The following is a 26,265-nucleotide window of genomic DNA, read 5'->3' on the forward strand; positions in this document are numbered from 1 at the left end:
AGACTCTGTGTCTGTTGTTCCCTTCTTTGTGTTCATGAGTTCTCATCATTTTTCTCCCACTTATAAGAAAGAACATGCAGTATTTGGTTTTCTGTTCCTATGTTAGTTTACCAAGGATAGTAGCCCTTAGTTCCATCCATGTTCCCACAAAAGACATGATCTTGTTCTTTTTTATGCTTGTATAGCATTCCGTGGTGTATATGTACCACACTTTTCTTGTCCAATCTGTCATTGATGGAGATTTAGGTTGATTCCATATCTTTGCTATTGTGAATAGTGCTGCAGTGGGCAAAGGAATGAAATGAAACTTTGCAAATGAAATGAACAGACATTTTTCAAAAGAAGGTGTACATGCAGCCAACAAGCATATGAAAAAAATGCTCAGCATCACTGATTATGAGAGAAATGTGAATCAAAACCATAATGAGATACCATCACACACAAGTCAAAATGGCTACTATAAAAAAAGTTTAAAAAAGAAAAAATAGATGCTGGCAAGGTTGCAGAGAGAAGGGAACACTTACACATTGTTGGTGGGAGTGTAAGTTAGTTCAACCATTGTGGAAAGCAGTGTAATGATTCCTCAAAGAGCTAAAAACAGAACCATTCAACCCAGCAATCCCATTGCTGGGTATGTACTCAAAGGAATAGAAATCATTCTACCATAAAGACACGTGTACACAAATGTTCATGGCTGTTGCTTTCTTTATTACAAAGGGTTTCATATCCTCCTGGACTGAGTTTCTCTGTTGTTGATGCTGTTGGTGTTTGTCTGCTCTATGGTTGTTACACTTCCATAGGATTTGGAGGCATAATCTGAAATGTTAAATAACAGACTTTTATTTTTCTAACTAGTGTCATTCCATCTTTGAAAGAAAAATAAGAATAATGACATTAGCATTAGCAACTCTGAAAGAATCAAGACCTGATCTTCATAGTTCTATTACTTTCTTTTTCTATTTCCCCCTAAAAATAAGTCTTAGCTCCAGTGACTTTCTATGAATTACAATTTCAGAAGTGACCAGGGCTTCTCAAAGGGCACTTTCTTAGCTTCCACGTACCTTCCAAATGTATATCAAGGCTTCACATCACCTGGTATACTGCCTCTATAACACAGGTTCACAGAGTGGGATCCATGGCATAGAGTCGACCAAAGAAGTTATCATCTCAAGTTATAAGGAAGCTCAGGAAGAAAGGTTTCACGTGGAAAAAGGATTTTCCAGTTTCTTAAATAATTGTCCATGAATGGATTTACTTAAGCAAGAGCTTAAGTACACTTCAAAAAGAAACCAGGGATTATAGCTGCAAGATGAACATTGCATCAATATAAGGGCCACTTGGGGACACTCTGAAATCCCAGGGCAAAATTGACTGTCTTGGTTTGACAGAGGAATAGGGCCAATTGGGGGTTTAGGCTGATTTTGGTTTTTGTGAGTCATTTTGTCTGTGAACATGCCTTACAAATTAAAACAAACCCAAAAAATCCCTAGGTGTGAGATGATTAAAGTTTTAAATCTGGTCACTTGTAAATCACAAAAGCGCTGGATGAAAGCCACGCTGTTTGGAGGCTTTTGTTTTTCTTTTTAAAATCTTAGGTTTGCTGAGCTTATAAAGACTCCTTGAATCAAATAAAAAGTGAAGGTTTTTGGAGAGAGTCATTCTCTTCATATCAGATGCATTTTAGTCTATAATTTTCCACTCTGGCTTATGTGGCTGTCTAGGCTTGATTCCATCAACTCATTTAATCTCCGATTTCATAAAAAACATGCTTTCTGTTTATCTTTGTCCAAGTGAGTGCAATCTGTGCTTTCTAGCTCTCCTAACAATCCCAACTTTTTGAATTTCGTATCAGAATGGCTGTGTGGCATGGTAAATCTAGGCTGTCCTTGACAGGTTAGAAACTGCATACTCCTAGTGAGAAAATTAAGTGACTGCTCCCAAAGACACTAACTTAGCAAATTCTAACCTAAAAACAGATCATCACTTTAATTTACTGTGATTAAGTGAAGTGGGGGAGAGAAGTTAATGCAAATCAATGCATAGCTATAAGTTTTCAAAAAAATAAATGGTGAAGTTTCCCCCACAAACACTTAATGTTCATATACAAGCTAGTTGCTGAATTAGGGAAAATTTAGCATTTGACACAAGCTCATCTAAAACCAACCTAAAACAGAAACTTGAACTGAATTTGCTTACTGCTACATCCCTCTATTTTGTAAAGCTTAGAAGACTTCTTATGCTTCAAGGAAAGTTTGATAAATAACCATCTGACCAACAGAAGCTTGACATTTTAGTATCATTTTAATATCCTACCTAATTTGTATGTATAGGTCAGAGCTGTCCTACTGACCCATATATACAGATGAGATGCCTGAGTAAAACGACTATCTTTTATTACTATTCAAGGTCCTTGTTTTGTGTATTGGGTTGGTGCAAAAGTCATTATGGTTTTAAATATAATTTTGGGATGAATTTATAAAGATATATTCTACTTCAATGTATGCATCATTACCCCAAATAGATTCCCAACATTCTATCAATCAATCATTCTTATGGTCACAAACATTTGTTTCCCAAAAATATTTATAAAATTCTGTTTGTCAGCCCTATCATATATATTTTTGATCTATCCTATCTCAAATACTTACTACTTAGGAAACCAAAGCCCAAAATAAGTATTAATTCTCTATCTACCTACACACACACACACATATACAGCAATAACTTGCAAATAAGAGTATGATGGGAAAGAAAAGAGAGAAAGGACAGTCTACCACATGTCATGAAACAGACTTGCTTAATTTCACTCTGTATGGGGAATAAAGTATTAGAAATAACCCAAACAGCTGAGATGAAAGGCATTACTTTTGATTATTCATTTGTTTTTATTTCCAGCTCATCGTCTGTTATACAACTTTAGCCTTTTTAAAGTGAATTTATTTGTAAATAAGAATAATGAGTTGGCAACTGGATTCAGGTCTGGCCATTTTACCTGAGCAATGAAAAAATAAATGAGGTAGCGGTGTGCAAAACCATCTGACTCCCCTTTGAAATCCTCTTGTTTCCTCCTGAGATTGTCTAATTATAGAGTAATGCTGGAAGTATTCTTCACTTGCAGATTAATTAGTTGATGCTTAAGCAGTTCTTTGAACATAAAAGGCAACATGTAAATCTAAGTGTAATCAATCATCCTCAAGCTAATGATCATTTAATTAGTGCTTTCTGCTAGTTTAACAGTCCATAAAGAAGAGGGCAATTTAGGGAAGGGTCTCCAACCATTGCAAAGAGGTTGGATGTAGCTATAACTAGAATGAAAAACAATGTTCAAAATGAAGGTTTTAACATTGGAAATAAATTGGAAATTGACTTTCCCTTCTTCTGGTGACTAACAGCCATAAAGGAACTGAAAATGAAGCTTATCTTTTAGTAGCATTTGCTTTTTTCCAGAATTAGGAATCACATTTCAAATTGGGCTTATCCGATGTTTTATGGCAAAACCAAATACTTGAGGTGATATTTACAGGGCAGAAAAAAGTTAACTCTGGAGTGTTTGTAAATATTATGAAGGCTTAACTTCCTGCATTCTTAGTAAAATGGTATCCTAAATAGGAAATCATGTTCAAGTTGAAAGTCATACGATAAAGCTAGTTGTTTTGTAAAATACTTGTATTAGACCTTCTTACATGATTTTCTAATTATTTCTGTATTACTTCCCCTACTTGATTATATGCTCAAAGCCAAGCGCCTTGCCTATTTCCAGCCTTATTCAGCTAAGAGTCAGCATTCATTAAGTGAGTGAATCAATGAACAAATAATAACTAGAAATATACCTGTACAACGGATATAAGCAAATGTGGCTTTCGGTATAAAAATTAATCTTCTGAACTTAAAAAATATTATGCCAAAGAAAATGTAAACAGTTCTGTTTGTCAATTAAGTCCCCATTCTAATGCTGGGCTAACACAAACATCATCACAAAGAGATCATCCAGCCAACATGCTCCAGTTACCCAGCACTGCAAGGAGCCGTACTGGTTTACCTAATCAATAGCTGCATCACATGAGTTTTTAAAGCCACAGTTTTCTCAACTATGAATTGGGGCAATTGTGACAGTCACATGGAATGATCACAAAACCAACCAAATAATTATTTAATAGGTGTCAGCACAATTAAAATCAGTTGATTTTTCTTTTTACAAAACTTTAACTCAACAGAGAAAAAAATTTAAAACCTTGCTGAAAATATGTGTAGTCCTATCTCCCATGGACAAGAATTTCCTTTGCAAACTGATAATTCAAATAGCACAAAAGCAACATTAGAGATCAGCACTGATACCTCATGATAGTAAGAGGCACACACCTCAAACCTAAGCTTTCAGGGATGTTGTAAAATTCATCATTTAAAAAGAGATTTTTAAAAAGGCAATAGCAGTTATGAAGATATATGTCATATTAGCTTTTCCTCAAAAGAAAAAAAAAAAAGATGCAGAGAATTTAACCATGAAATAAACAATAGTATAATTAGGGTAACAGTAATACTATTTAAAATTTTACTCAAAAAAAGAAACACTTCAACAATAGTAGTAGATGAGTGTTTCAAAGTACTCAGATGTCTATCCTGTTTTTCAGAAGGATGTTTTTCATGTTCCTATCAGAACTCATGGAAGAATTTCTATATGCAATTTCCTCAAAAAAATCTCCACATCTAAATCTGACAAGACAGAATTTTTGGGCATTCCTTACCGAATAGGCTGGTCATACAGCAGCACGCATTTGACTGCATTCCAAAACATGTGTCTTAAGAGGCTCTACTGAAAATGTTCCTGCAGAAGACGAACACACAAAAACTATATTAGAACCACAGGTAAAGCATTGGATGCAAAAACCACATTCACCCTACAGTCTTTTGACAAAGGTTTTTCATAACTTAGCCTTTGACTTCTCTTACTTCTCGAGCGGATTTAATACCATCGACTTCTACAGCGTATAAATAATCTTGGTCTATGCACCCAAAGTCATGTAAGACAGTAGAAAAGAACCTACCTCAATTTGAGTAAAACATCAATTTTTAGGAAATCATGAATCTGTGTAAAGCAAGGCAGGAGAAAAACAGATACTGCTAATACCAATAGATTAAAACTTAGACCAAGAAAAAAGCCACCACTTTGTAAATGTTATCTTGGTCAAATCTAAAGTGGTGTCTAACATTTTTCCTTGGCTTCTTTTCTGAATATGAATGCTTTTTGCATTTACTTGAAATTATGAGAATTTTTTAAAACTCCGAAAACAGAACAAAATTTTTATCATTGCTGATTTATTCTCAAGCTTTCCCTCTTTTAAGAAAACACAAGAGGAAAAATAAAAACAATATAACAAATAAACAAACCTAAACAAGAGATGCTGAATTCTGCTACATTTATCATTTTGTAGAAGCATGAGTAAAACAAGATAAAACACGTGAGTGTTCATTTACACAGGTTACAAGCTTTATGAAATGCAAAGGAGCTGTATTTTACCATAGGAAGCCAAGTGAAATAGGGTGAAACAGAAGTCGATCATATTCAAATAATTAAAATACAAATATATTTCATGAAGACTCTGATTCCAGACCTCCACCCTCACTGTCTTCCACCCCCTTTTATTGGAATCTCTGAAACCATTTTGCTTGGGGCAGAAAGTAGATTTTAGTATAGTAGGAAAAATGCCAAACATCCATGGCAACTTAGAATTTTTCCACTTTCTTTACATGTTCAATTGAGACCTTCATAAAATTATAAATGAAAGGATACATTATGAGCACTTTCTTTGAAGGGGAAAAAGAGGGTGGGGGGAGGCCTTGCCTGGAAGTAAAATTTTGGAGTCTATATCCTTCTTCTCTGCAGCAGAACTCTTGGGAGCTTTCTCTGCCAACAGCAGGACCCCTAAGAAAAGCTCGCCTTTGCCTTCAGAATTCAAAAAAGTAGAACCAGCAGTTTGCTCCCCTGACTGTGGGTGAGACGTTGATCGCTAGGTGGGGACTGGAAAGTCCTGGGCTCCACTTTCTTGTCCCTCAAGGACTGAGGTCAGTGTGTCTTGGCGCCTTATATCCACCCTCTCCACCCTCCCACCTTCCTTCCCCCCCACCAGGGATTCACTCCTGTTTACATTGGGGAGACTGCAACTTCTGTTTCTTAATGTTTAAAAGAAGTTTAAAAGCTTATAAAAAGGCTCTTAAGATTTCTTGGACACCAATCATCTCTTACAGAACAATATTTTGATGAGTTAAGTGTAAATGAATCAGAAACCTACGTATTAAATTTCCCTTCACATGAACATCAGTTTAAAATATTAATGGAAAAAATGCCCGGGGCTCAAAGTATTGGGGGTTTTCTCAAACCCAAAATGCTTGAACATGGAGTGGAAATCCATTTAGATCAACCAGGTTTGCTGATCCTCCCTCTCAACCTCCCCTAGATTGTAGTTACCGTGGAGGGAGTAGTATTTCCAGCTATTGACCATCTGGCTGGGGACAGATCACATTCCTAGTCATTATGCTTGCATCTCAGCAGAAGCCCAAGGCTGGGCTGAGGCTGTTGAGATGTCCAGCCGCTGTTCACTAAAGGCTGACCCTAAAGGCTGACTTTTTTTTTTCTTTTCTTTTCTTTTTTTTTTTATAGACCGAGGGAACTAAATAAACAATCACAGAAGATCATAAATCACTGACAAAGATATTTAGATTTGGAACAGCCCTCAAAAACAGAATGTGCCACAATTTATCCCTCAAAGATTAACTCAGTCCTGGGTCCTATAATTGTGGATCCCATGACTTCTGATGATAAATGACACAAGGGTCAAAACTTGAGAACCAGTAGATGTTTTTGTTTTGTTTTGTTTTAAATGTTGACTCTGGATCCAAGAAAACACCCAGAGGAACAGAAGCAACCCAAAATCCTGAAATCAGACTTGATCCCCTAAAATCATCACCATATACACACACACACACACACACACACACACACACACACACACACACATATATATATATATATATATTTTTTTTTTTTTTTTTTTTTTTTTTTTTGAGACAGAGACTTGCTCTGTCACCCAGGCTGTAGTGCAGTGACGCGATCTTGGCTCACTGCAACCTCCACCTCCCATGTTCAAGCGATTCTTCTGCCTCAGCCTCCTGAGTAGCTGGGACTACAGGCACGTGCCACCACGCCTGGCTAATTTTTTGTATTTTTAGTAGAGACGGGGTTTTACCGTGTTAGCCACGATGGTCTCCATTTCCCGACCTCATGATCCACCTGCCTCGGCCTCCCAAAGTGCTGGGTTTACAGGTGTGAGCCACCGTGCCCGGCCCTGATTTTTTAAGTTAGTTTTTCATCTCTGTGTGTTTTGTGAATGGATGACCACACACACTAGGTGAGTGACAAAATAAGGAGATGGAACCAAGTGAAAGAGATTTCAAGCCTCTCCTCTTTGGTCACGTTAGCTAATCTGATCATTTGGGACATGTGTTCACAGATACTACAACTGTGAACAATTGTTAACTTCTTGGTGAAACACACCATATGTTCAGTGCTTCAAAAGTATTATTGGAAGCACGTCTGCCTAATCTTCAACCCAACTCTCATTCTAGTAATGCATGTGAAAGGGTTCTGCGAACTCTCATAAACTATCCCCACATAAACTATTTTTACTATTATTTTCAAAAGTTATATCCCTCACCCCCTTAAGGAGACCTTATAGTTCTTAGTGCTTTTGAAGACGCCCACAATCACCTCTATCTCAGGAGGGGTGAGGACACAAGAGTTCCCTTCCAATGGGATAGTTCCCCTTGCTCATTCTTTCTCAGAGGCACTCTCTCAAAGGTTTGGCAGGGTCTGGTGGTCAAGGAAGAGTGCATCTTTACAGAAACATACCTTTTAAAAACAGTGTTCAGCCTTGTCCTACTCAAGGCATGTGCTGGGTATATGTTTGTTGAATGGCTAAGTGAACGAGTGAATGAATTAAAAAGTCATAACTTTGAGAGGTGAAGCCAGCTGGGCTTCTGGGTGGAGTGGGGACTTGGAGAAATTTTCTGTCTAACTAAAGGATTGTAAACACACCAATTAATACTCTGTGTCTAGCTAAAGGTTTGTAAATACACCAATCAGCACTCTGTAAAAACGCACCAATCAGCGCTCTGTGTCTAGCAAAGGTTTGTAAAAGCACCAATCAGCACTCTGTAAAAACAGACCAGTCAGCACTCTGCAAAATGGAACAAGCAGCACTCTGTAAAATGGACCAATCAGCACTCTGTAAAATGGACCAATCAGCAGGATGTGGGCGTGGCCAAATAAGGGAATAAAAGCTGGCCACCCAAGCCAGCAACCGCAACCTATGTGGTTCTCCTTCCGTGCTGTGGAAGGATTGTGCTTTCCCTCTTCACAATAAATCTTGCTGCTGCTGCTGCTTACTCTTTAGGTCCGCATTACGTTTATGAGCTGTAACACTCACTGGGATGATCTGTGGCTTCACTTTTTAAGTCAGCGAGATCATGAACCCACCAGAAGGAAGAAACTCCGGACACATCTGAAGGTTGGAAGGAACAAACTCTGGACACACCATCTTTAAGAACTGTAACACTCACTGCGAGGGTCCACGGCTTCATGCTTGAAGTCAGGGAGACCAAGAACCCACTGGAAGGAACCAGTTCTGGACACAGCTCTTTTACAAGAAATTTGCATAGACAAATGAAAAGTTAAAAGACTGTCAGAGACAGGTATAGCACAAATTGCCCCCACCTCAACTAGCCATCCCTTCACCTCCAACCCCTCCCACCCCAGAAGATGATTAGGGTTTTTTGGGATAAAAGAGAAGCTGTACAGCAATGACACACCCCCAAAGAAAGCACACTAAGATTCCTTTGCTTTATATTGTTTACAATGTTTAACCTCTCTGGTGGCCACCAGTTCTCAAAAACTCCTAAGCATTTTCACAGAAAATAGAAGGAAGAGGAAAACCAGCAATAGTAACGTCAGTGGAGCTGGCAGACACAGAAAGACTCAGAAAAATATGGAGGCTCTAGGACGCCTGCTAACAAGTCTCATTTCCTAAAATGAGAACTGGGGACTGGAGAAAGTGTTATCAAACAAGGCAGGGAATAGGATAGACATCAGAAATGCCCAATTCCAACACATTTTCTCAGACTCCTTTCCTAGGCAAACCTGATGAATGTGCAGACATAAATAGATGATAGTCCTACCATAAATTGATCTCTTTTTATCCTAAGTAATCAAGGTCCAGTCATTTCCCCCAAGCTGGGCTTCTCTTGCTGTCTCTGGAGATTCAGCATAAACATGTTCCCCAAGTTTTGCTCAGGTAGATGAAGATGGCAGAAAGCATGCAGCTACTGGGGTTAGCGGCTGTCCGCTGATTATGTGCCCATAGTTTATCACCAAAAAGTTTCCATGCTTTCTCCTGGCATTTTCTCTCAAGCTTTTACAAGCCTTGTTCAGGGAGTGAAAACTCATTTTAAAGGTACTTTAGACCCACCTTTCCCTTAGGGAAAATTTCTACGCAGGGGGAAAGCAAGCAAACCAAAACAAAAGTTACACTTCAAAGCCTTACAAGCTAGCCACAGGGAGAAGGCTAAGTCTTCCCAGTTAGTTACTCAGCCCTCCCTTGTGCTAATTGCAGGAGATAAAGCCTGACTGTATTATTTGCATACTTGCTCAGAAGAAGGGCCACAGAAGGAGGTCTAGAAGCTCAGCTGGTGTTTGACTGACATCTTTTAGGACTTGGACCCCACCGCCCACCCCCCAACCAACACCACCACCAGTACAGGACCTGATGTAATATTGCCACAGACTGATTCCTGTTGCCTTTGATATGCAACCTGTGCCTACAGTCGGCTCTCAGGGCTAAAGAAAACAGTCAGCTCTTGCAGCATCTGATTTGCCTCCTGCCCTCGCTGCTGTTAATCTGCGACACGCCGCAGCCTCGAGATCGCTGCCGTTCAGAGTCGGATGTCATGGGGGCGACTGGCAGGGGTTCTTTCTTCTTTCGGTTTGATACATCCTTCCTTCCGCTGCTCCTCGCAATCAACCGCTAGGGGAAGGAGGGAAGCAGGCAGGGGGGAGAGCGGGAGACTTCCGGAAATCTCTTTCCTCCCCTCCCTTCACAGGTTGCCCCATAATGACCCTGGAGACTCCCGCCTGCCCCCAGTGAAGGAATTGGTTACTCTCCCAGAGCCCTCCCGGGCATCACCCCCTTCCTCACTTCCTCCTCTTCCTGCCCCCAGCCTCTACCCCTTCAGCCTCCTGTGGCTTCACAGCCAAGTGCCCCATCTCAGGAAGAAGAAGTTGGAGCTGCGTGATGGTGAGCTTTCAGACTTCCCATTACACCCCCCGCCTCTTCAAAGGTACAGAGGCAAGCAGGGGCTTCCCTGGTATCATTTGTGAATCTAGGAGCATGCAGGAGCTATCGAAGATGGCATGTAGCCTGTTCTTCTTTCTCTTAGTAAATAATATTCAAATGTGCTAGAGGGAAAATACTTTTTAATTTATATTTTAAAGCTGGTTTAGAATTATTTTGAATGTATAGTCTGTTTTCCTGGAGTCCAATTGTAACATGAACCCCAAACCGAGGAGTTCTGTTTTTATACATCAGGAAGGGGACCCACCCACTCACCCATCCACCCATCTTTCGACTCACCCACCCACTCTTATTTGTAACTACATAGTGGTTTATTTTGCCAGCACTGAACTATGCAGCTTGTTACCCCTTTGCCAGCCTCTGCAGACAGAAAGCAAAGGCTGATCCTTCTCAATTCTCAGTTGACAGGTACATTCCTACTCTGAAGCTACAGCTGGATGACACCTCAGACAAATGCACTAATACAAAAAAGTTTGTTTTTCTGCATGTTTTTGGTTTTGATTCTTTTATCGGAAGCATCTTTACGGCTGGGAGGCAGGTGCACATCCATGGCAGTGGAGGGTCAGATATTAGAATACTTACGGTGCTTACAATTTTCATAGGATCACCCCCCTCATCCCTCATTGCCAATCAATTTCACTCTGTTTCAGGGTCACAGATCATACCCCTAATCCTGGCCAGTTGTCTCACCAATGTGTGTCACAAGGGGCCTGGAGCAAGAAAGTATAGATGACCCAGCATAACCGTTGCTGCTATTGCAGAAAAACTCAAAGGGCACGTCCTACAAAGAGCAGAACACAATTAGAGGCAGGCATAATTGCAGGCACTAAATTAGCACGGGTCTCTCAGCCAGGGGCTAATCTAAGCCAGACCTCACGTCATGGCAGGCCATGAGTACATCGCAATTACAATTCAAAAGAAAAGAGAAAAATCACCCTCGATTCTCAAATGTTTATTTTTAACACGGCAGATACTTAGCAATTATATCAGAGACTGAGGCATCTGGAGTAAAAAAGAAAGGTGATTTGGGTTAATAATCTTTGAAAGGCTAAAGGATTTTCAATGTATCTATAGGACTGAGCCCTGTGCATGCTCCCCATTCTCTCCCTGACATCAGCCATATCCGCCCCACCTCTGCCACCACAGGTTGGTGCTACCCAAGGTCTCCACTCATGCACCATCCCTCTGCATCTCAAGCTTCATCGGGACCCTCCTCTGACCTGGCCTTACCTGGCTGACCTAGTGCCCCAGTTCTCTAAAACATGGAGAGATGGAACTGGTAGCTTGAACCCTCCCAGTTCCATCTCTTCCCTTTGTAAGTTTTCCTGATGCCCATGGGACCCCATGTTGCTAGACTATGCCCTAACACAGAGCCTTTAAACTTACTTCCACATGAAGGCAGAAATCAATCTTGAGCGGCCAAAACAAATATGCTTTCTCAGTGGTAGGCTTAGGAGTGGTTTTTTTTTTTTTTTCCCTCTATAATCAACATGTATTAATTTTACATTCAAAAATTGTGTGTGTTTCTCTGTTTAATTCGGTTTCAAAATCCAGTATACAACACACTTTGCTTCTCCTGGCTTTTTAAACTCTTTTCACATGCCATAGTCCTGGATTCACCAGTGCAATTAATTTGCCTTTAAATTTGTCACTTGGGATTCTTTGTGGTCGGTGTGGGGGCAGGGGAGGGAGGGGTCAGGGTCTTGCTCTGTCACCCAGGCTGGAGTGCAGTGGCATGATCATAGCTCACTGTAGCCTCAAACTCTCGAGCTCAGGCAATCCTCCCACATCAGCCTCCTGAGCAGCTGAAATTACAGGCACAAGCCACCATGCCTAGCTAAGTTTTTAATTTGCCAGGGTCTTGCTATGTTGCCCAGACTGGCCTCAAACTTGTGGCCTCAAGTGTTTCTTCTGCCTCAGCCTCCCAAAGCACTGAGATTACCCTGGGTTTTTGTTTTTGTTTTATTATTGTTATTATTAATCAAAGTAGAAATCACAGACCCATTGTATTTCTACAGGTGAAATCATTACAAGTTGCCAGGGATTAATTTCTATGAGTGGATGAGAGAGGTCTCTTTTTCACGTTTTCTTTTTGTCTGGGGACTACTGCCCTGATAAAACTTAGGCCTTTCCTGGCTAGGACATAGTAACCCTTCCAGCCATATTAGAATGCATTTTGTAAAACTTGGCCAAACATTGGGCTGTACTGGAATGTTACCTTTTTAAATTTCAGAATAAATAGGCTATCAGCAGGATCATGGACAAGTTTTGATCATACAGAGACAGTCATTGTAATAGGACTTTTTCTGTGTTAATACAATGATTTAATAAAGCCATTTGGCACATAAATACAACTCTCTTAGACCAAGCATTCTTAACAATGAAAGAATTGAGATCAGCCTATAGGGTGTATTAGTAAAAGTGTCTTTTCTAGCTTTAGTAAAACTCTTCCATCTGTTTAGCAATAATTTTATTATTCTGTATTTAAAACCCTCCTGAAGTAGATGTGGTAAAAAACGCTCTGCCCCTGTTATGATACTTTCCAAACAAGCTTAAAATTGCTCAGAAACAAAAGGCAGGAGAAAAAAGAAAGGGCAGTGTCTCCAGATAATGAAGTTCTGCCTTTGTGTTTTATCTGTAAAACAGTACGGTTTGAAAAGTCTGGATCCCATTTCATCTGAACTCACCATAAATGTAGTGCCTGGAATCCTCCCAAATGAATAAATTCTTTTCCGATAATTTTTAAGTGAGGAAAGATCAACAGAATAGGGGCATGGGGTGGGGGGGGGGGGATCGGAGAATTCTGGACACATTTTTTTCTTTTTCTTTTTGGTGAGCCATGCTGAATTTTGTCTCTCTTTCTTGAAAAACCTTAATAGATTTGTATATTTGTTGACCAAGTGCTCTTGTTCATTCCTATTCAGCTTGCCTGTCCCATCCCAAATATACTTGCCTCAGACGGCAACATGACAAAGCTCCCTTCCTTCTCTCAGATGGTTTGCAAGCTTCTGGTCTTCTTTCTCTTCTCCCTGTATTGTGCATAAAATGATGTCAATTTATGGTGGGGCAAGGGGATACACCATGGACCGTTTATCTCTTTAGTTTTCCTCCATGTTGTGAGGTCTTGCTGAGCGCAGTCAGCAACTTCTGGAGTGAGGAAGAGAACGAAAAGCTGTAGGCCTGTCACACTCGCTCTCAGGATTGAGTTTACCAAAGAGGAACTGTGTAATTTCTTTATATAAATGGCTTAACCAGACCTCAAAAAGTCCTGCAATGAACACAGTTCTCTTTAGGGCTTAATGTTCTCACTTTGCTTCTTTGTTTAAAAAAAAAAAAAAAAAAAGAGCGGGGGGGGGGGGGAGGCAAAAAGGCCATTGATCCTCCTCCTCCTTTGACCACTGGAAGAAAGGTAGAGAAAAAGAAAAAGAAAATTAAGAAAGGACCCATGTCCCTCCTGCTTCCTCCTCCTCTCCCCATCCACAGGCAAAATCTAATAAAGATGATTAAATTACATGTCTTTTCCTCCCATTGAAATCCACTGCATACTATTCAAATATTAGAACTCAGGAAATAAGGCAGGACAAGGTCCCTCATGAAACCTTAGAAGGCAGCACAGGGGTCTGAGCTGGAGGTCTGCTTGGCTGGGCAGCTCTAATTAAGAAATCACCCTGCTGAGCAGAACTTAATCTAAATAAAATATAAAAAGGAATCCAGTGAAAACCATTACCTCCCCACCCCACCTCCTCACACACCTCACATCCATAGGCTCCGTTTCCCGAGTCCTAGGAACTCTCCCTCCCATCACCTGGGAGTTCGATGTTGTTCTGTGTGCCCCACAGTACACTCAAAAGTGAAGTCTCAGCTCTAAGAAGCGGAAGCTATGTTTTGTGCTGGCCTCTTGCTGTTTGGCTGGCCTTTCACAGGGCCAGAGGCAGATTTAGTCAATGTTGTTTTGGTTCGGGGGGTATATGAAATGGAGATTTGACCAAGGATTGATTAAAGAGCTGGTTATTTGCTATAGTTAACAAGGTATCGTGTATTTCAAAATACCTAGAAGAGAGGACCTGAGATGTTCCACACACAGAAATGATAAATACTAACAGTTGTGGACACTTCAAATACTCTGATGTGACCGTTACATAGTCTATGCATGTAACAAAATATCGTATGTATCCCATAAATAAGTACAAATATTTGGATCACTTTTTAAACAGCAAAGAGAAAAAAAAAAATAGTTGACCATCTGGTCAGCCCTTCTATTCTTAACACAATGAACTACCAACCCACAGCCTCTCTGCAGGCTAGCTGGGTTCTTCTTGCCTGTCCACCAACTGCATTTGATGGAGTAGCCACCTGAGAGCAAAGTCCACATCTGTTTAACTTGATGTTGTTCACTCTCCTTGTACTAATTAGACCTTTATACTGTATTGAATCAGCCTCAGACCTCTGCCCCACCCCCATCCTGGGTGCTCCCTCTGATGTTCGGTGACATCTTTTTAGCCTCATTTCCCACTCTCCTCCATAGAAATCTGTTCTATGTTCTTGCTGATCTCACTGTTGACCCCATGAGTGTGCTGTTCTCTACATTACACCTTTGTGACTTTGCATGGGTTGCCATGCCCGACCACAGTAGTGGTTCTTAAGTTGTTGAAAACCTGTTGAAAGAGATAAACTCTATCCCTAAGGTGGGAAAAGCACACATATGTACATAAACACAGGGTTTTGCCAGCGATTTCAGGGAGTACCTCACTCTCTAAGAAGTATGCGATTACCAACTTGTCCCATTTATGCCTGAGGTTGCAATTTTTGCAATCAGATCTTGGTGATGATCTTGAGTAGTAGGATATAAATAACTCCCACATGCTTAGCATTCCAATAATGAAACACTAGGCATAAATGGGTCAAACTCTTGAGATTGATTGTTCTCTCCTTACTCCTCCCATTTTGGGAAAACTCCTACTTATCCTCAAGGAGACCGCCACAAAGATTGCAGACTCCTGCTCTGTGCTCCTTGATGTCTTTTGTCTGTAAGGCCAGTATACCACTTACCACAGTGCAATAATCATTTGTTTGCATGCCCGTCTTCCTCTAGACCAAAGGGGGGCAAATGTTCTCTTAACAGTGCCAGATAGTAAAAATTTTGGGGCTTTGTAGGTCATATGGTCTCTGTGGCAACTACTCAAGTCTGCTGCTTTTGCAAAAGCAACCATAGATGATGTCTTAGTCTGTTTGGGCTGCTATTAAAGAATACCATGGCCTGAGTGGCTTGTACACAACAGACATTTATTTCTCACAGTTCTGGAAGCTGAGGAGTCTAAGGTCAAGGCTCCAGTGGATTCCGCATCTGGCTAAAGCCTACATCCTGGTTTGTAGGTGGTGTCTTCTCTCTGTCCTCACTTGGCAGAAGGGAAAAGGGAGCCCTCTGGGATCTATTTTTATAAGGGTACTAATCCCATGCATGAGGACTCCACCCTCCTGGCCTAATACAATATGTTTTCATGCTGCTGATAAAGACATACCTGAGACCGGGCAATTCACTAAAGAAGGAGGTTTAATGGACTTACAGTTTCATGTTGCTGGGGAAGCCTCACAATCATGGCAGAAGGCAAGGAGAAGCAAGTTACATCTTACACGGATGGCAGCAGGTAAAGAGGGAGAGCTTGTGCAGGGAAACTCCCATTTTTAAAACCATCATATCTCATGAGACTTACTCACTATCACGAGAACAGCACAGGAAAGACCTACCCCCATGATTCAATTACCTCCCACCAGGTCCCTCCCACAACACATGGGAATTCAAGATGAGATTTGGGTGGAGACACAGCAAAACAATATCACCTAATCACCTCCCAAAGGCCCTACCTCCAAATACCATCACATTGGGGAATAGATCTGAACATAAGAATTCTGGGAGGACACAGACATTCAGTCTATGGGAGACAATATGGAAACAAATGGGCATGGCTCCATTCCAATAACACTTTATATGCACTGCAATTTAAATTTCACATCGTTTTCATGTTATAAAATATTTTTCTTTTTCAAACGTTAAAAAATGTAAAAACTATCTTTTTTTTTTATCTCATTAGCTATTCAAAAACAGACGAGATGGGGACAGATTTAACCCAAAGGACATAGTTCAACTCCTGGTCTTGATGGAGGAGAAGCCCTCAAAGGTAAATCTTACTCATTTTTGAACTTTATTATCTAATCCCTCAAAGGTAATTCATCCTTGAGTTTCATTATCTAGCATTAACTGATACAAAAAATGCATATAAATATACAATTGACACTTGAACAACATAGGTATGACCTGTGGAGGTTCACTTATACTTGGATTTTCTTCTGCTTCTGCCATTCCTAAGACAGCAAGACCAAACCCTCCTGTTCCTCTTCCTCCTCAGCCTACTCATTGTGAAGATGATAAGGATGAAGACCTTTATGATGTTCTGCTTCCACTTAATGAAAAATAAATCTATTTTCTGTTCTTTATTATTTTCTTAATAACATTTCTTTCTCAAGTCTATTGTAAGAATATAGTGTATAATACATATAACGTACAAAACTTGTATAATCAACTGTTTCTGTTACCAATAAGAATTCCAGTCAACAGTAGCCTATTAAGTTTTGGGGGGGTCAAAAGTTATATGCCAACTTTTGACTGCATGGGGTGTTGGGGCCCCTAGTCCCTGCGTTGTTTAAGGGTCAACTGTAATAACAACTATAAACAACTGAATGGCCTTTTGATTACAAAAAATTCCTTGAGACAGAGCCTGAAAAGAACAACCATAAACGTGGCTTTGGGGACACTGTTGCAGCTTCATGTTTCATCATGACTAGAGACATAATACCTTAAGTAGTTAGCCACCAACACTCCAATCACAAATTCTGGAGGTCTGGGATTATTCCATAAACCACTGGGTAGATGCAAACCTTCTAGAGCAGTCTAGTATCAGTAGAGTAAAACATATCTCCTTTTAAAAATAAGATTTCTTTACCACTCCCTGCTTTCACACAATCACAGCTTCTATTTATTTATTTATTTAGATGGAGTCTCACTCTGTTGCCAGGCTAGAGTGGAATGGCGCAATCTTGGCTCACTGCAACTTCCACCTCCTGGGTTCAAGAGATTTTCCTGCCTCAGCCTCCTGAGTTGCTGGGACTACTGGCACACACCACCACACCCAGCTAATTTTTGTATTTTTAGTAGAGACAGGATTTCACCATGTTGGCCAGGATGGTCTTGATCTCTTGACCTCATGATCTGCCTGCCTAGGCCTCCCAAAGTGCTGGGATTACAGGCGTGAGCCATTGTGCCTGTCTAATCACAGCTTCTTTGAGGCTCTCTTTAATATTCTCTTAAACCTTATAGGTAGGCAGTTCTGAGACAGCTCCTAATGATCTCCTCTCCCGATATTCAAGCCCTGATGTAATCCTCTCTTCTTGAATGTGAGCTGGACTTAGTGGTTTTCTTCTAATCAATTGAATACACACAAGTGATGAGCTGTCACTTCCAAAATTAGTTCAGACAAAGCTGTAACTTTTGTTTTGTTCTCAGCCTCTCTCAATTGCCTTCTCAGCTTGTATGCTTTGAAGAAGCAAGCTGCAGTGCTGGAGAGGCTCATGTGGCAAGGAAATAAGGGTGGCCTCCAGTCAGTGGCTGGTGAGAAAATGAGACCTTCCTTCCAACAATGGTCAAATAACTGAATCCTGCCAACAACCATATGGGTGAACCTCTCTCTAGTTGAGGTTTCAGATAAGACCACAGATATTACACTAACACTTTGATTGAAGGCTTATGAGAAATCTTGAAATGAGAAGACTAAGTAAAACCATATCTGGATTCCTGACTTACAGAAACTGTGAGATGATAAATGTGTGTTATCTTAAGCCACAAAGTTTTTGGGGTGATTTGTTTCACAGCAATTGATAATGAATACCTCAACCTGTAGTAACAACTGGATGTCTATTTACTCATTTTCCCCACCAAAATGTTAAGTTCCTACAGGGCAGAGGTTACAACATATTCATCCTGCTACCTCTCACAGCCCATAATATACAAACGGCCCATAATACATGATTAATCAATGTTTGTTAAATTAACATGTATTTTGAATTTCATTGAAATCAGTCAGTCAAAGTGATAATAACATTTAAATGTGCATGAGCAGTAGGACAAGGCAGAGAGCTGGTTAGGATAGAAAGTTTTTGAAAATTGTGAGGGGAGAAATTATTTATATTTGTACCCTGTTGTACCCAGCTTAGGTTTCGAAAACTTTCAGAGGGGGGGTTATTCATTTACAAAAGACTTCAAAGTTGGTGACTCCCCACCACACTAAAGAGGTCTTTGCCCTTATTGACCCAACTATACTGATTGCCCGGTGCACAGGGGAAGGTATTATAAGGACAGGGGAGAAGAAGGAAATAGAAACAACTGTGAAAAAGGTTGAAAAAATTAGGGAAAAGGATAGAAAAAGAGCAGAGGAAAGAGAAGAAGTAGTCAACATCCAACCCAGATGCAGAGAAATGGTTCAAAAGAAAAAGTCTGATTTTCCTGTCTGTAGTCATAAATATTTTGACAAGGAGCTAGGCATTTATCAAAAAGGAAAAAAAAAAAAAAAAAGAATAACAGAGGTTGTCTTTCAAAGGACCCAACACTCTTGGAATTCAATGACCTAATTCTGTATATGGTTACAGTGTAGAGATTGCCTCTTGTCTGATTCTCATGGCATTGAGACCTCTGATTTCTCAACAGCACATGCCACAGCACTATCAGAGGTCAGGAATAAACAACAGAGGGCATGGGGGGCAGTCTAGATACTATGCTCAGCAAACATATTTTTTAATCAGTGTAAATTCTCTCTGTTTTGCTGGTTGCTTATCTTAGCAGTTAAATCAACTTTTCATTACTTCTGTAGACATTATATAATATCTTCTCCCCGCAGCTCCAGCCACCAGCTGTTAGTCAGCAGAATGGGAGAGGGATTAGGTCAGCTTGAGCTGAATAACTTCCATGCTGACATTTGAGGAAACCAATTCCCAGCCACTGAACAAACCTAAATGTTCTGCAATGACCCTAGACCCAAATAGTTATTTTATTTTATTTTTTTTTCGTTTGTTTGTGACGGAGTCTCACTCTGCTGCCCAGGCTGGAGTGCGGTGGCGTGATCTAAGCTCCTCCTCCCAGGTTCACGCCATTCTCGCACCTCAGCCTCCCGAGTAGCTGGGATTACAGGCGCCCGCCACCATGCCTGGCTAATTTTTTGTATTTTTAGTAGAGACGGGGTTTCACTGTGTTAGCCAGGATGGTCTCGATCTCCTGACCTCGTGATCCGCCCGCCTCGGCCTCCCAAAGTGCTGGGATTACAGGCGTGAGCCACCGTGCCCAGCCCCCCCCTCCAAATAGATCTTAAGAAAGAAACCTGAGAGCATTCAAAGGTCAAAACAATTGGAGCTAGTTCTTTCAAGCTTAAATATTCTCATCTGTAAAGTGGGGGCAATAACTGTGTGTCTTATAGGGTTATTTTGAAGGCTAAATATGTATACAAGCCTCAGTCTACTGAAAGGTTGTTCAACCATAACACTCTTTTCATTTTGTGTGGGATAATTCTTTGTTGGAGGTTAGGGACACTGTCTTGTGCATTACAGGATGTTTAGCAACATCCTTAGTTTCTATCCACCAGATGTTAGCACCTCACCCACAGACTGCCATCTTCTCCATCATCACCATCAAAAATGTCTCCAGACATTTCCAAGTGTCCCCTGGGAAGGTAAAATCGCCCCTAGTTGAGAACCACAGTTCTAGTGCTTGGCATTGTTCCATAAATATCAGATGATCTTTTTATCATTACAATTATTACTAAAGGCAACATCACCCTGCTATGGAGACAGCTCCTTGGTCTCACGGAATCCCTGAATCCCTGCAATAGTTGCTGCATTTCTGCGTCTTTCCGAGAGTAAGGGTTGAAAAGCGATAAGGTCAATTCATCTGACAACAATCCAATAGGAAACCTACTGTCTCCGTAGAAGTTCTTTTCATGGAAAGGAAATGGGCTACAATTTTGATCTGCTGCAGGAACTAGGTCTATTCCTCAGCCTCACGGTTTGCGAAACGCTACAGACTTCCATGGGCATAAATTCTCCAGCTTTAGGGATTGCTGGTGTAGTTGACTCTTGAAGCTGCTCTTGGATTTCCAAGGGTAGCACCATTTTTACCTGAGAAAAAAAGGAAAAAGATATTCAAGAAGGAGCACTTTTCAACAGAAGTTACTCCATTTGCTGTTTTTGTGGTTTTGTGCTTGTTTGGGTTTGCAAGTGTGTTTTCTGCCCAAATTGTTCTTGCATATTCTAACAGTGTTTGCTTTACGTGTTTTGATACCACGCTGTTTTGAAGGTACAAATGTTTTTCATGGCATGTCTTGTGTTAAGTGTACAAACTGAGAGGTGAATGTCAGTGACTGAATAGAGTACAGTATTCCTCAAAGTTTTTAACCAAATAAACGCTAAGAGGAAAGTGAAGCGAGATTTCTGGAGGTCTGGAAGTGGCCAGCTGACAATATGGCATCTCTATATCTCCTATTTTTATCTTTACGCTAAATGCAAATTTTACTTTCTGTGCTAAAATAATGTTTCCTTAGTTTCAAGGTAAAAATGTGTAAATAGACTCTCCATATTGGCTTGTTTGTTCTGTGGATTTTCCTCCTCCCTTTTTTAAAGTATATGCAGTGAATTTGCAAAGATCACAGTCTTGGAATCTAACAGATCTGAATTCCAGTCCTTGGCTATACTACTGATAGAATGGGTTAACTTGGGCATATCACTTAATCCTGGGGACCCTCAGTTTCCATATCCGAAATGAAGAAATAAGAAGTGACCTACTACATCACACCATTTTAAGAAGTAAAGGTAATGTATGTAAACAACAGAGCAGAGGGCCAGGCACAGAAAGTTCTCTATAGTCATTAGCTGGCGTAATTATTATGAAGAGGAGCACTTTTGATGTAAAACATAGGTAGAGGGTCATAAGTTTGTTAATCTGCCCCTACCTCCCAACCCTCTACCTACCCTCCATACCTGGCCACCTGCCTCGTACAGATATTGTCCAACCTTTAAAGTGGAACACTTTTGATATAAAACATAGGTAGAGGGTCACACAAAACATGAATGAGAAACAAAACAGAGGTCTGTTAATCTACTGCCACCTCCCAACCCTCTACCTACCCTCTATACCTGGCCACCTGCCTCTGTGCATATCTTGCCTAACCTTTCCCAACAGGAAGAAGCTGGGCTCTTGTGAAATACTTCCAAGGATGAAACTAACACAGGTCATTAACTGTCCCAAGTATCTGTGCTATAAGGATTTCCTGTCACTTTCCCATGACTCTGAATTACATCTACCCTGAACCCCACATCAAAATCTGGGACATTGCCTTGTCATGCTGACAGTTGCCCAAATTTGCCTGGCTTTGTTTGCGTTGCTTCCCAGACCCCTCTTCTGAAGATTCCGATTTGCTTGGTGTAGGGAGAGGGGCAGAAAATTTATATTTTTAACAAGCCCCCGAAGTATTTCCTAAGGTTGTGCAAGTTGAGAAAGCACTGCATTGTGCTATCTGCTTCTGTTGCCCACAGTACCAGAACACATATCCAGACATCTAAAACAAAGAACAGCAGGTGTAATATCTTAAAAAAAAACTTGATCGTGGCAAATTTAATATTAGTCTAAATATCTATCAGAATTCAAACATACACCCTCCTTGACCCTGCAATTCTACTTCAAGGAATTAATCTTAACAAATATACTTCCAGATCTACAGAAAGGTGAATGTAAAAGCATTGTCTCTAATGCTATGCAGAATAATGCAGAAGACTGTGAGAAAAAAAAACCTAATGTCCAACAATGGGGGAAGAAATTTATGGCATAGTCATATCATAGAATATTATGGAGCTTTACAAAGACAGTTGTCTGTGTTTCGGTATTTTACATCCATACAAGCCATTCTGTGTGTGTTGAATTAAATAAAAAGTATCCATGTTATATTTTAAATTAAAAATGTCAAAGTGCCTAATAGTATGGGCAGTAGTCAATCTATCTCCTTCCTCTCTATAACCTTTCTAACTAGATTGTATGTGTTTTGTGCATTGTAAGATGTTTAGCAACATCCTTAGCTTCTGTCCACCAGATGTTAGCACCCCACCCACAGACCACCACCCTCTCCATTATCACCATCAAAAATGACTCCAGACATTTCCAAGTGTTCCCTGGAGGGTAACTTGGTTGGGAACCACTGTTCTAGTGCTTGAATAAACGCACATACTATCCCTGGAAGGATAACCAGAAGCACCACTGGTGCCTGTGGGGTAGGGGACTGGATGGCTAAGAGTGAAGGCCAGGAGGGGACTGAATTTGCACAATATATTTATTGGACCTTTTGATTTTTGTATCATGAACAGATTTGACCTATGTAAAAGTCTGTTTTGATTTAAAACAAAAGCCCTCAGTCTAGCTAGCACTCATACCCTACATTTATTCCTTCCTTTTATCCTTCTCTTTCCTTACCCCGCAGCTTTGCTCCTCCATTCACATTAGGAGAATCTTTTCCTGTCCTCCATTCCCACCACAGTGTGGACTTCCTCTCTCCCTATTTCCACTCTGCTTAAGCCCCACTCTTTCCTGGAGGTATGTCTGTCACCTTCAAGTTCTACTAAAGCTGCCTTGAATCTAAGCCACACAGGAGGGTTTGTCGCCCTGATTAAATACATTCCATGGCCATACCCTTCCTGTGCATCTACACATTCCTTGTCAATTGGAGATCTTATCACAGAGAAATGCTTAAAACATCATTCACTTTAGTGTCAAACTTTCTTCTCTCTTATTTTAAATTTTCATACATTTTTCATCTATGGGTGCCTAGAAAAGAGTGATATCTGAATTTGACATGTGTGTTGGCATTTCAAACATAAATTTCCCCGTAAACAGCAGACTCCCTATTTATTCTATACAATAACAATATAAGAAAGACCTACTTATAATATCTCCTACCGGCCTAATTATAAGCTCTTAGAAGCGGGGAGCTTATCTTTCACCATTCTACTTTCTTCTTAGGGCTTAATGCAGAAGTTTGACATTAAAGACCCTCAGGAAGTACTTGTTGAGTGAATATCAGAATGAAGTAGTGAATGTACTTTTTAAAAATTTTTATTTTAATTTCTGGGGTACCTGTGCGGGATGTGCAGGTTTGTTACATAGGTAAACATGTGCTGTGGTGGTTTGCTGCACCTATCAACCCATCACCTAGGTATTAAGCCCAGCATGCATTAGCTATTTTTCCTAATGCTCTCCCTCCCCATTTGACTCAGCAATCCCACTACTGGGTATATACCCAAAAGAATATAAATCATTCTGTTACAAAGATACATGCATGCGTATGTTCATTGCAGCACTATTCACAATAGCAAAGACATGGAATCAACCCAAATGCCCATCAGTGATAGACTGGATAAAGAAAATGTGGTACATTTACACCATTGAATACTATGAAGCCATAAACAGGAACGAGATCATGTCCTTTGCAGGGACATGGATGGAGCTGGAAGCCATTATCCTCAGCAAACTAGGGCATTTGCAGGAACAGGATGTACTATTCTAATTCATTTCTGGGAGCATTAATTGTATTTTGGCAGAAGAACGTATGGTTTGTGATACAGTGTCAGTACCATGGTTGCACAGTCTGTTTGTTGCCTTACAGTTGTTCACTTGTTTTTAGTATAGTCATTGAGTCTCCCTTGCTTATCCTTGACCCCATCTATGTCCTTCAGAGCACCAAGCGTAGGGATTTGTCCACAGCAGGTTCTTGAGAAATGGTATGGAATGAATGGCCTTTGATTAGCAATATGAGGAACATGTAGAAAGCTTGGCAAAAGGATAAGCAGTAAAAGTAAACAACCAACTTGCCCCCAAATCTGCATAATGTTATATTAAATGTTCATCATGGGGGGAAGAATGACAGGTAGGTTTGGGGGGTTAGCCATCTCTCCATACTTTCCAGGAAGTTGGATTTACGTCTTCTGAGGTAAGAACTAGAACAGAATATTTTTTCTAGGTATTTGTTCTTTGCTAACTCCCTGTCTTCCAACCAGGGAGAAGGTCTGGCTATTACAAAAAGACTGTGATCCTTTGGACTGTCAAGAACTTAATTAAAAATCATAACTGGTATTAATAACAGACATGGTCACAGGCCAATTCCTGTGGGTTTTTTCACTTATACATGCTCTCAGGACTCTCCAAATGAAGGCTAGCCCACAGTCACCACAGTGAGGGAAGGTAACATTCATGGAGGGCAAGGAATTAGGATCACCCTGGGGACCAAACAATCAATAAAACCATGATTGTGATTTTACCTAGATTAAGTCAAACATCAAGGACTCTTAGTACTTTCCCAATGCTCACTTTCCACCAGTAAGTTAGCAGCACTTAACATGAGCACACTGGGCATTACCTCTGCAGGAACAAAAGCTCACATGGAGCATTTTATACTCTGAATAGAAGAGTTTGCCTTTGACATCTCAGTGACCAATGTAAGTCAATTTGGAGACCACGTTGAACTATTTCTATCTTGTGGTCAGTTGAGGATGTAAGTGGTCCTCCAGTCAACAGAACCCATCCAGGTATGACAGAGAGACAACAGCTTTGGGGTGAGGCATTTTTCATGTGATGTCACTGTATTAGTCTGTTCTCACACTGCTATAAAGAACTACCTGAAACTGGGTAATTTATAAAGAACAGAGGTTTACCTGGCTCCTGGTTCCACAGGCTGTATAGGAAGCCTGTCTGGGGAGACCTCAGGAAACTTACAATCATGGTGGAAGGTGAAAGGGAAGCAGGCACAATTTTCACATGGCAAAGCAGGAGAGAGAGAGTGAAAAGGGAAGTGATATACACTTTTAAAACAACCAGATCTTGTGAGAACTTACTCACTATCACAAGAACAGCAAAGGAAAAGTCTGCCACCATAATCCAATCACCTCCCACTGGGTCCCTCGCCCAGCATTACAATTCAACATGAGATTTGGGTGGGGACCCAAAGCCAAACCATATCAGTCACTAAAAAGTAATGAAATTATATTACCTGTATCTGAATAGAACTCAGTTGTTAATATGTGATAAATGACCAAAAAAAAAAAAAATCCTAAAGTGGACCCATCACCTCTGGGTATGACCTATTTTTCCAGAGTAAAGCTGCAATTAGATGGAAAAAATGCATGCTCAAAATAAAAGTTCTGCTACTTTGGAGGCTTCGTGTAAAAGAAGACACTGCACAAGAGGTCTTCCAGGCTGACCTTGTCTGGTGACCACAGTCAAGTTACTGAAGATGGCATCTGTAGAGCAGATCCAATGACACCTACCACACAGAGTTGTTGTGAATGCAGGTTGATAGACATAAGGTACACAGCATTATGTGACTGTCGAGTGCCTAGTGTACAGTAGGCACTTAACAAATGCTTGGCCCATGGGAAAGAACAATACCCAACTACACACCCAACTTCAGACCCAAACAAGAACTTGATTTCCACCATAAGCCGTAATGATACAGTGCTAACCAAGAGGCTAAGACTACAGGAGGCCAAGGGGGGACATTCCTGCAAAGCCAATCTACAGCTCAGAGAAGGTTCTGAATTAAATCCTCACCATGCAGGTCTAAATGACACAGGAAATGTTCCCTGTGGGACTTTAGAGAACTCATTTGCCTGCTGCATAATTCTCAGTACTGAGGTTGCTTCCTTCCCTGATAATAACTGTCCACTAGTTAGCTCATGGCCAGCGGGTTGAAAAACAGAAAGTGGTTGGTGTCAGCCTCCTGAGTTGCCA

At 40.6% G+C, this 26,265-nt stretch overlaps 2 long non-coding RNA genes across 6 annotated transcripts in view; both read right to left on the reverse strand.

Annotated features, from left to right (window-relative positions):
• Positions 1–687: 687 nt before the first annotated feature.
• On the reverse strand, positions 688–12,149 carry LOC103878970. Of its 4 annotated transcripts, none has more exons than XR_004179496.1 (5): positions 11,091–12,149; positions 9,813–10,073; positions 8,614–8,690; positions 4,743–4,822; positions 688–816 (listed from the first exon to the last, which is right to left on the reverse strand). It is a non-coding gene; the product is annotated as an uncharacterized LOC103878970 (long non-coding RNA). The 4 variants fall into 4 exon arrangements; XR_004179495.1 differs by having other exon boundaries at positions 11,066–12,149; XR_004179494.1 differs by having other exon boundaries at positions 9,862–12,147.
• Positions 12,150–13,226: 1,077 nt separating this feature from the next.
• Positions 13,227–26,265, reverse strand: part of LOC103878969 — a 50,642-nt gene continuing 37,603 nt past the window's right edge. Inside the window, exons 4-5 of one of the 2 annotated variants that reach the window (XR_002517775.2) lie at positions 20,416–20,615; positions 13,227–13,429 (exon numbers count right to left, since the gene is read on the reverse strand). This is a non-coding gene — a long non-coding RNA (uncharacterized LOC103878969). Of the gene's footprint in view, positions 13,430–14,152; positions 15,915–20,415; positions 20,616–26,265 lie in introns of those variants that run through there. The other variant, XR_002517774.2, reaches the window with a different exon arrangement.

The sequence above is a fragment of the Papio anubis genome, chromosome 17 (genome assembly GCF_008728515.1).
Source record: "Papio anubis isolate 15944 chromosome 17, Panubis1.0, whole genome shotgun sequence".
In the NCBI taxonomy this organism is placed as follows: domain Eukaryota; kingdom Metazoa; phylum Chordata; class Mammalia; order Primates; family Cercopithecidae; genus Papio; species Papio anubis.